The 11,020-nt window shown below is 41.2% G+C and overlaps 1 pseudogene; it reads right to left on the reverse strand.

Annotated features, from left to right (window-relative positions):
- Nucleotides 1-473: 473 nt before the first annotated feature.
- On the reverse strand, nt 474-7,109 carry LOC112903704 (annotated as a pseudogene).
- Nucleotides 7,110-11,020: the final 3,911 nt, after the last annotated feature.

Genomic DNA, 11,020 nt, shown 5'->3' on the forward strand with positions numbered 1-11,020 from the left:
TTGTTGACTCGCTTGATTTGCCGTCAGCTGAGGGGCCGATGAGCCTTGCTGATAGCCATTTGCCTATGGCTGGTACAGAACCATCTATTGTGAGGCCGATGCTGACTAGTGGGGTCCACCGGTCTGTAGTGGGGAGACCGGCAATTGGGTGGAAGGTGCCTTGGCTGTGTACCCTAGACCAAACCACCCGTGTAACCGGGACCTGCTGAGTCTGAACGGATGCCTCTGTGTTAGTCGGGATCATGTATTCAAGAGGCATCCCTAGAGACGGGTCGGGGATGCAGGGGGAATGCTGAACAAGCCACCATAAGCTAATGCTGCCACCATCGGCGAAGAAGGCGTAAACACCAGATTTGACCGGACCGTAGACGCCATCGGCTAGTATGCATGCGTTTGGAACATGTATGGCGGCACTAGGTAGCTTCCGACGCTCGGCATCACTGTGCTAAGCGGCGTTGGTTGGGTACCCAAGCCTACCGTGGCAGCGCTTCCAGCTCTAGTTGCTGCTGCGGCCGATGACTCTGGCTGAGAGTAACACGGCCCTTTGTAACCCATCTGCAAGCCACCAGCCATAGTTTCCCTGACAGCATTCTGAATCGAATTCATAAGGACGTTCAACTAGTTAATCATTGCATGATGCATAGCTTGATCGAACATCTCTTGGAACTTGGCTGAGTCTCCAGTGACTGTGATTTCTCACGGCTTTGGGAAGGCAGCTTTCTATATGGCCTCTCCTCTTTTTGTGATACTGAAAGTTCCGAGGCAGGCTTGCTTGTAATCTTCTATTGCCTTCTCCAACTGCTGCTTCTGGGTGATGTTGAGATCTTCCTTGGTGACCTTGAGGATGTTAGTGCTGTTTACCTCGTCTGATATCTCGATAGTCCTGGCGAGGTTGTTGCCTTATCCCACTAGGAGTGCTAAAAGTGTGTTAACACAAAAAACCGACGAACGATCTTCCACGTGACCCCACACAAGGACCTGTGAGATTTTCTTTACTCGGCGCAGGCTCCAAATAGCTTCGCGTAGATGCTAGGCGTGCCAGTCAATTTGACTTGCAATTGATAAGAAATAAGGCAACGTCAAATACCAGAACGTATCGGCTGGTGATCCGAATCGTTCCATAGAGAGTATCGGCCAAGGTGTCCGATACGAATCAATAAGCAATCGGCCAAGGATCAGCCAATTTCACAATGCAAGCAGTATTAATGTTAATAGTGCTTGCGAGCGACACTTAGATCTAGATCCAATCGGCTAGACTTAATCTAATAGATTGAAACAGTAAAATCGCGGTAAAAGCTGATATGTAACTTAAATCTAAGCTGGATAACCGTGATAAAAGCTAAACTAAGCAAGATTAAACAAGTCAATCTAACAGAGGTTAGCAGATATCGATAACTGGTGAGTAAATAGATCGATAAAGAAGCGATGCGCCGTCAATCAAAGATCTAATTTGCTCGATAAACACAGAACTTACCAGCAAGCCGGAGATCGAAGCGATGCAGCCCTGCGAACGGGAAGAACTTGTTGAAGGAAAAGAGAAAAACTATGAACTAGAGTTTGGCGAAAGTCACCGACAAGTAAAAGAAAGGGTTTGTTGTACTGAGTGTGCTATTTTTATTACAAACCCGTAGGTCAATAGTTATAGGCTAAACTAACAAACCCTAGTCGATTACGACACAATATTAGAAAACAGACCTTCTATAACTAGCCAACTAGCATACGACTCGGACTCCACATGATAACTTGCTGACGTAAATCATCAGCGCCAACTCCACTCCATCGGCTGCGACGCCACGTTGGCCAATCGGCCAGCTTCCATCGGCTACCTCCTTCACCTAGCATGGACCAGACACGTATCAGAAAACGGTATCAACAAGAAGTATGGAGAATAGTGTCATACCATGTAAGATCTATGAAAGTGTTGGAAAAGCATTTAAATTTGAACTCAAATATGGATGATTGGAAGAGGTAACCGAAAGTCTGAAGAAGCTCTAAATTCAGTGTTTTGAATGCAAGAAATGTAGCCCTATATATGTGCCCTCTAGAACTTTGATTATGACTTATCTGTTATCAGAGCATAGCCGAGCGCCACCGCTGGCAGTAATATTTGAGGGCACCACAAGCCAGTAAGGGAAGAAACCTACGCTTTACGAGTATATAGGTTTGTTCTAAGTTAAATTTAGATATCTTTGACTAAATTTATAGAAAATATAGCAATAACTATATAATAGCAATAACTATACTTGCGCTGTCAACATATATTTTATTGTGATGTAAACGATATTATTTTTTCATATATTTGATCTAAGTTGTCTAAATTTAATTTACAACAAATCTAATTCAACATGTAAATAAAAACAGAGAGCAGGAGTATATAATACTAAGTTTTATCAAAGAGACAATCAAAGCTTTGTCAAAGAGACATCAACAGGTGAGACGGCATCAAGAGAAAATGTAAAATCGCAAAAAATGTTACAACCGAGAAATTGAGATGCAAACAAGCGGAATTTTGCGGCGGACATCTAAAACCAGTTATATTCAGTTATATTCCATAATTAAGTTGGATTGACGGCGACAAGAAAACAAACAATTCGCCACAGCAATCACTATTTCACCTTCCTGATCAAACTTTTCTACACATTCTAATTCTTAAAACATTAAAATAATACACTGCAAAAGATGACACTCCTTTTTTTGCTACAGCGGAAACCTATCCAGCAGCACGTATCTTCACATGGATGGAATATCACTAGAACCTGAGGCGCGCCTTGCGCGCCCTATCATTGAAGACAACTTGTAATACCTATAAATCAAATATAAGCTGTTAGTTTAAATATTTACGTCACTACGTGTTTCAATGGCACTCGAGACAACTAAATTGCTCAAACGCAACATAATGTGAGGCACAGAAATAAATATATATAAAAAAGAAGTCTAGCTTCACCATTGCCTCAGGGAATGATTTCTGTCTAAACGGCATTCTTTAGGACCGTTTTCATTTCATGAGTTGATATGATTAGAATTCAAGGTGGTCACCAAAAGACCAAAAAAAGCAAATAACAGCACATTATTAGTTCTGTATTTGCACGAGCAATTAAAAAAATTCAGAGCACATATCAGTCAGGCAGCAGAATATTAAAGCAGTATTACTGGAAGTCGTATGCCTTACAGTGACTACGAAGTCCAATAGGCATGAAGAAAACGGATTAAAGAAACATCAGAAGGCGATCATAAGTTTCTATTTACATATGCATAAGCGGCAACAACAATATTTGGACTACATTGCAACCTGTAAGGCTGTTCGGAGCACTGATTGAAAATCAAGCACCAACACAGTAAATTAGTTTTTTGATACTACCAACAAAAGAGGGCCCATATGGGCGCATATAAGACGTTATGTTCTCAAAATACAAGCACTGTTACAGTAGCAAGTGCGCTGGACAGCGTGTTCGTAGCAGCAGATGAACACGTGTTACTTGCTTTCAGATCAAACACAAAAGGATGGCGGCCTTTCGCTCAATCCCACTCCTAGTAGTAGATTAACACACATCCGTTGCAGTCTATCCATATGAACATAAAAGCATGACACAAAAGTAGGACGATCCCTGTTTCGGTTAGGCGTCACCTTTGGCTGGGCTGTACAGAAAAAAGAAGCCATCAGGGATAATTCAATCAATGATAGAGGATAGTAAGGGCAAAGCATAATAACATACTGAAACTAATTTTTCATTACGTTGATTTACTTCTACATTTTCAAAAGCCTATTCTTGATGAGTATGTAGAAACGCCTTTCAAATAGGGATATCAAAAAAAATTCTAGAGCAAGGACTTAGCTAAACTCAGTGAGAATCTCTGAGACAATAAAGCAACAGCTAAAAGGTTATGCATGTCACTTGAAGATTATTAACCGGAAACTTTCATCTAGGACTTAGCTAAACCCAAAGAGAATCTCTCGGAAAATATAGGACCACTAAAAGGTTATGCACATCACAAAACATTTCCATTTATTCAATGTACTCCTTTTATTCTTTTCCATAGTAGTTTCAACAAAACTTTCAAGTAATATAGGAAAAGAGGTCATCACATTACTTAGGCATAGGACAGCCTATCCAAGATCCAGATATAGAAGAACAGCCTAAATTCCAAAGCATAAATAGGCACAATGCACTAATCAGCTAGTTATATTATAAGGGTTAAACGTGGTATAGTAAATGAATAGGTAAAATGACTGAAATGTAAACACATTTAGACAAGGATGACCATATAGTCCCCATTTGTATTCACAGCTGGCAGCATCAGCAACAGAACAGCTAAAATGCCACCGAGCGCTGCACGTTTCCACACTGCACCGCCAGAAATAATCAAACTTTGAACGCAAACCGACAAAAATGCAAGGCACAAGAATCCCCACTTTTCTGCAACGTATTTCTGCAGGAAGCACTGCCACCAGACATAGAAACAAACAGGCCTATAACTTGTAGTGGCAGGCGACACACCACCTCATCTTCATGGTCCTTTAAGTAAACAGAGTAACGTACCAGCCTGTCATTTATTTTTCCATTGTTTTTAAGCCTAAAGAGGATTTATTACCATGGCGTGGGCATGGCAGCACATTCTGCATTCAATGAAATAAATCTTGTGCAATGTAACCCAAGCTGGTTCCTTTGCATTGTGATCCACACCACACACATCAAAACAAATTCCTCACGCCACACAATTATAAGTTAATCTTGATTGCAAGCAAGAGCCAGACATTTTAAAGATACCTATATCCTGAGAGAGCCACACAAAATTAGAGGTATGTAGCTGTAAGCTGGCAAACAAATACTGGGCCAAGTCGGAACTGCATCCACATTCTAGTGATTAACTTGTTAATGTATTGGATACCAGGCCAGATTGCATACATTGTACATTTTTTAGCCATATTCACAATGCAATATCAATTAAGCAGAGAGTGGGAGATACCTAGGCCCAGTAGGGGGAGTAGCGGAATCATCCCCACTGTCATTCTTGCCACCATCATCCAAAACAATCTTCCTTGCAGTTTTTCTCTCGAGTGATGCACGGTTTCTAGAACCATTATTCTATCCCTTAGTGATGCACAAAATTATGTGGTATGAACTGAAATAACTAAAGGAATCAAACAATGTTGTGCTGACCTTTTCTTAGTTGTGCTTTGCTGCGCTTCAGGCATTGAATAAGTTGGTACAATTGGTGACACTGTAACAGGGCCCTCACTTGGAAGGTGGCTGTCCTTGTCCTGCACTGCCTGTAATTTTGTACATGAGATTTTGACAAGAGTAAGTCTTGAAGTAAAACATGTATTTGCACATCAGGCTGCGAGAACTATTCTACCTTATTCTTATCAGATTTTGTGCTGCCCCGTGTTGTAGTTGGTAGCCCAGTGTCAGGCATCACGGTCTTAGAAGGTGTGGTGCTTGATGCATGAGTAGCCTGTGATCTGGCTGATGGTGAAGGTAAAGTGAAGTCAGAGTCCTTTTTTGGTGTGCACTCTACACTGCTGCCTGCATGGTGTGAGAGCACAGCTGACGATGACTGTGACCCAACCGGCGTTAGTGGAACAGGATTCCCATCGTCAATCTCCGCAACAATGGTATTGACCTAGAAAGAGACATTGCCAGAAGAAATTGTATTCTCTGTGAAGCAAACATTGAACGTGAAAACCTTTTCCAATAGCCTAGTGATCTCGTCAGGGATAAATCCAGGCGGATTATTGGCAATAAGAGCATCAACTGTCTTTTTATGAGACGCTGCGCTATGCGTCCAAACATGACAAACTCAGTGTCACCAGTCTCATCCCCAGCAATGATGACCAGTTTGTACCTGCAGTGAGAGAATCAATTAGTAAAAGTTGTATACGTCTAATCTGCTTGGGAAGAAGATAACCTCTAGACGAAAAAAATGGATGGTAGTGTAGCAAGTATGACCTGTACCTTGGGCTAGGCGCACCAATGGTGCTACATGTTGGATTAGAGCATTTGTAGGTGTTGCCATGAGGCCTAGTTGTCCTGAAACATTTCTTGCATGACTCATACCACCATGACTTATCAATCTTCATTATCTTTACTGTAACCAACCATTCTACTTTCTGTAAAATATACAAGGAAAGTAAGCAGCCTTATATAGCCAGCTAGGTCTATCGTTTCGAATGTGGTGCCAGAGGAATGACCTTGTTCTTGAAGGGGTGAAGATACTTGATATCAGATACTTTCTTGTGTTCTGCAATAGAAGTTCTGGGCTCACTGTATTTTACCTGTGGAGCGAGTGCAACTGGTTGGTGCACGCTTTTCATGCTGGTAAGAAAAGAGGTTAGTTGTTAGTTAGTACATAGACAAATGCTGCTAGTGAGTATCAATAATGCTTTAGATGGGCACGTGACCTGGCAATAAGGTTTTTTGCTTCAGGGACATCAGGATTTATATACCACTTGCATAATGAGCCGCCCAGACAATGAGATGGTTCCTAAAACAGCAAGGAACGGTTTTAAGCATAGTGGTACAACACTTGCCACTATACAGTTGTTAGATATACATACCAGCACCAGCATAGCCCCTCACAAGAGTGCCAACAAATATTACAATTTGTGGTGAATGCTGTCCATCTTTATGAAGTTGTTCAGCTGGGAATGAAGTGGCTCGCTCACCCCAAAGCGTGATGTCCAGAGAAGCACCACTGCTCATGTGAAATTGCAGTCACACAATATTATACAAACATAGGTGCAGAATCTACTGCCATGCAAAATAGAATAAAGCATGTAAAACTAACCTTTCATCACATACTGTCACAGTTCTTTTCATGGTATCAACTTGCTGGGATCTTGGCCGTAATGGCAAAGCATCCGAGATCTTTGTGACTGCGCCAAGTACATCTAACATGGAGACAACAATGCATGAGAAGCTTTTTATTTGTTTTTCACCTGCATACATGTAGAATGTATTGGCCTATGGAATCTTACCTGTAAAGTACTCTTTGTTATCCAAAACTGATGGGAGCTTCTCTATGGGAGTAAGGGAGTAGGTGAATTCTGGGAAAGCTGGTGGAATCTCAACAACCTCCTCCACTGTAGTCCATCTTGTGAAGCTGATCATAATGTCGTTTTGAACTGGTTTATAAAGTCGGTTCGCCTTTTTAACTTGGAAAAAGGAGAGATTGTAAACTCTTCCTTCCTTTAACAAAGGTTTGAATTTTTCAGGGAGAGGCGGGTAGATTTGTGCATGAATGCTATTTCCCTGTATAGATTAATCAGAGTTAGCATATGTTGTAGAACGAGTCAGTAAGATCAGTTAGTACAAGAATAAACAAAATCCTAGAGAAGCAGTGTGCTGTAAACGCGTTGAGGTAATTCTAGTAAAAAAAATAACTGTCACAAATTAATGTGTCAAGTAATATGGTCAAGCTATAGTCAAAGCAATCAACTGAGAACATGCCTAACAAATATATTCATCTGGCTGGACAATCACAAACCAATGCACAGTATATCCCTAGTTTACTTTTTCAGATGATAACACAACAGCTTCTATCCTTGGAAATATCCCTAGTTTACTTTGGTGTTGTTATATTACTCTGTCCAATGGATGTTGTTACTGGATATATAATGCAAATAAAAATACGCAAGCATCTCTTCATGTAGGCAAGAGTAGGCAGACAAAAATAAACTGTACCTCTTCATCGAGCAACACCAGATCAGTATGCAGCAGCTTTGTTTCATCTTGAAGATCGTTGAACTCCCAAATCCTAGAGGCACGTACGCATAAGCAGTCACTGCAGTCCTCAACCATAAGGGCACCAATCAAAACGTCTCCCATCTGTTGGTATGGAAACAGAGCTGTTAGGTGCAGAAACAGTAGGACAGAAAGAAGCAAATGTGGGATTGCGATTAGTTAAACACACTAACATATTAGGATCAAAATACTTTGCATGCAGCACCAAGCTCAGCAGCAGAAACGGAAGAAATGAGAGCCAACAACAGAGATCACCAAACTCTGATAAAATCATATTTACACGCTAAAATACGTACAGTGCTTTTTCTTTTTCTTTTTTTTCTATGTAAACAGGTCTAAGCTGATGCCGTATTAGCGGCATCCAGGACTTCTCTGTAAACTACATTTCGAGTCTGCGAACCACATGAGCCATTGTGATTTTCAATCAGGATCCTAAGGCCGCTTCTAGATGTTGATCTTGAAACAGCAACATAAAGTTGGCCATGTGTAAAAACTAGTTTTTTCAGGCAAAGGCCAACCGTTGATAAGGTCTGCCCTTGACTTTTATTGATTGTCATTGCATAGCATATTCGCACAGGGAACTGCCTTCGCTGCAGTGTAAATGGCCACTTTACATCTGTAGTGTTTAGAGCGATCCTCGGTATGAAAACTTCTTCACCAACTCTGCAGCCAGTCAGTATTGTGCAGCATAATACACGCTGTCCAAGTTGCGTCACAAGTAGTCTTGTGCCATTGCAAAGGCCCATAGTTTGATTAAGGTTTCGGAGTAACATAACAATGACCCCTTTTTTCAGCACAAGTTTATGGATAGGGAAATTATTTGTGTTGATGGAATTTAGGAATTCGGTTGGGTACAAGACATCAAAATCAGGTATATGTTCAGTTGATTTAGATATTGTGTCGCAGCTAAGATACTGAACATCGTCTCCAGGGACCAGTTTGACGATATAATCGTTTATGTCGTCAGCATCTTGGTTGTTAGGACAGACAATAGCACGTGCGGCCAAATATTCAGGATTTTTGTAATTCATAATAAAATCTGGAAACACCTCTGCCACAAGGGCAGCAGTCTTATCACCGTCGGTGTGCACTAACAGATCATCAGGAATTGTAATCCACGAAGCCTCACGTTCCTCTCCCCTTTGCTCGGCAGCAATAGTCCCATCACCAATAGATAAGATCCACTTGCCAAACGATTCAATTTCAGCACGTTGGGTTGCATCTAGAGAGGGGTTATGAAGTCTCATGTTTGTATGTAGTTTTAGAACAGACACGTGCTGCCATAACTTAGAGCTTGTAATGGATGCATTAACAATCGCAGAACGTGATCCTTTGCGAACAACAGGTAAAATTTGGCGAAAATCACCACCAAGAACAACAGGTTTGCCACCAAATGGAACAATAGCATTGGCGGGTTTCTCTTCAGAAAGTATATCTCGCAAGGTTCTATCTAGTGCCTCAAAGCAATGTCGATGTGTCATGGGTGCTTCATCCCATATTATTAGTGCAGATACTTTTATGAGCTCAGCTAACATGGTGCCTCGTTTTATACTACATGTTCCAGCCTCGTTTAAGTCAAAAGGTATCTTGAATCTAGAATGTGCGGTGCGGCCTTTAGGTAGTAATAGAGAAGCAACTCCTGATGAAGCGACAGCAAGAACAATTTTCTTTTCAGATCTAAGGTGTGTGATGATAGCATTCCATAAAAAGGTTTTTCCAGTACCGCCATGACCACAAACAAAGAAAAACCCAGGAGAGTTGCACGAAACTCGTGCAATGATTGTATCAAACACATGTTTTTGATCAGGATTTAGTTAGGATACTAACGACACAGCTTGCATAGATAACATTAGAGGCCCTGTATCTAGTTCATCATTGATCAATCTATTATCATACACATCAGTACATGTAGTTACTATCCTTGGCAAGTCATAGTCATTTATGTTGCCGCCACTATAAGCAAAGGTATCAGTCAGTTTGTTTATGAGCAGTGACATAAGCTGTTCATGAGGCACAATGTAATGTGGGTTTCCGAGGGCATGGCAAACCGAACGGTATATATCATCACAAAAATAGAGCCAATATTTGTCAAACAAGGCACGCACATTACCAACCAAGCAGTGCAGCACAACCATGACAAACAATTGTCTCAACTGATGTGACGATGCATATACTATTGACTCATCAAATAAAAGGTTCCATTCATTATCGTCTTCAAGGAGTCCACGTGCCTCACATGCTTGTCGAAACGTATTGTACACCTTGTTGTTAAACGTCCTTATATCAGCATAATTTGTAGCTCCCTTCACTATCATTAGCAACATGCATAGGTAATATAACTCTCCAGCAGTTGGATGCATATAGTATATCCGCCCAATTTTAGTGTCGGGTGTTTTCTGACACCAACACCTATGTGAAGCGTCCCAAGACCACTCTTTTGGAAAGTCACAATAGGTCAGGTGCCTTGCCTTGCTGTGCTTTGAATTAGCATCAAACCATGCTGTTAACATAGTGCTTTTTGCTGCAGGGCTCTCGAGTATTTCTGTCAAGGTAGCGTTAGGCTCATATCGTACATAGTTCATACCAGGAAGATGCACAGTCAGTCGCTCTACAGAGGGGGTCCTATAATGAATGTCAAATTCAAGAATACGCCATACGGCCTCACATGTGGATAGGTATCTCGCATCAATGTATTCCTGAATTTCATTAGGAGGAGCCAGGTGGGGCCCTGGAGATGCATTGGGTGTTTTCGCGGTAATCTCAAAATACACCTTCGCTCGGTCACTCCCCTTGTTAATATATTTGAAGAGGTATTTAATCATGTTCGTTTTGTTGCACCATTCAACATTAATATGCGCATTATACTTCTTCAGTAGCGAAATGTTGTGTGGAACGACGCTCCTGTTATCCAATCTAATGCTGTTTTTTAAAACAGACCTGCCATCATCACGTCTTCTATATATCGTAAACCCAAAGTTATCTATGATGGTCTCGTCTTGAAATGTTTTAGGAAAATTTTTGGAGCACTTGTCATTTTTCATACATGGACATCTTTTATTGTAAGTACCATAGGGACCATGTATCATGAATTCATCGACCAAAGCATATCCCAATGGATCTGCGTTCACATCGGGGATTTCAGCACAAATTATATTGTCAATAGCAGAGGCATTAAACTCGGAATTGCTGGTCGCTAGCCACACAAGGCAGTGTATATGTGGGAGGCCACGCTTTTGAAATTCAACGGTATATAGAACTACATAAAGTAGGCAAAAGTA

Source organism: Panicum hallii, chromosome 8 (assembly GCF_002211085.1).
Source record: "Panicum hallii strain FIL2 chromosome 8, PHallii_v3.1, whole genome shotgun sequence".
Lineage (NCBI taxonomy): Eukaryota > Viridiplantae > Streptophyta > Magnoliopsida > Poales > Poaceae > Panicum > Panicum hallii.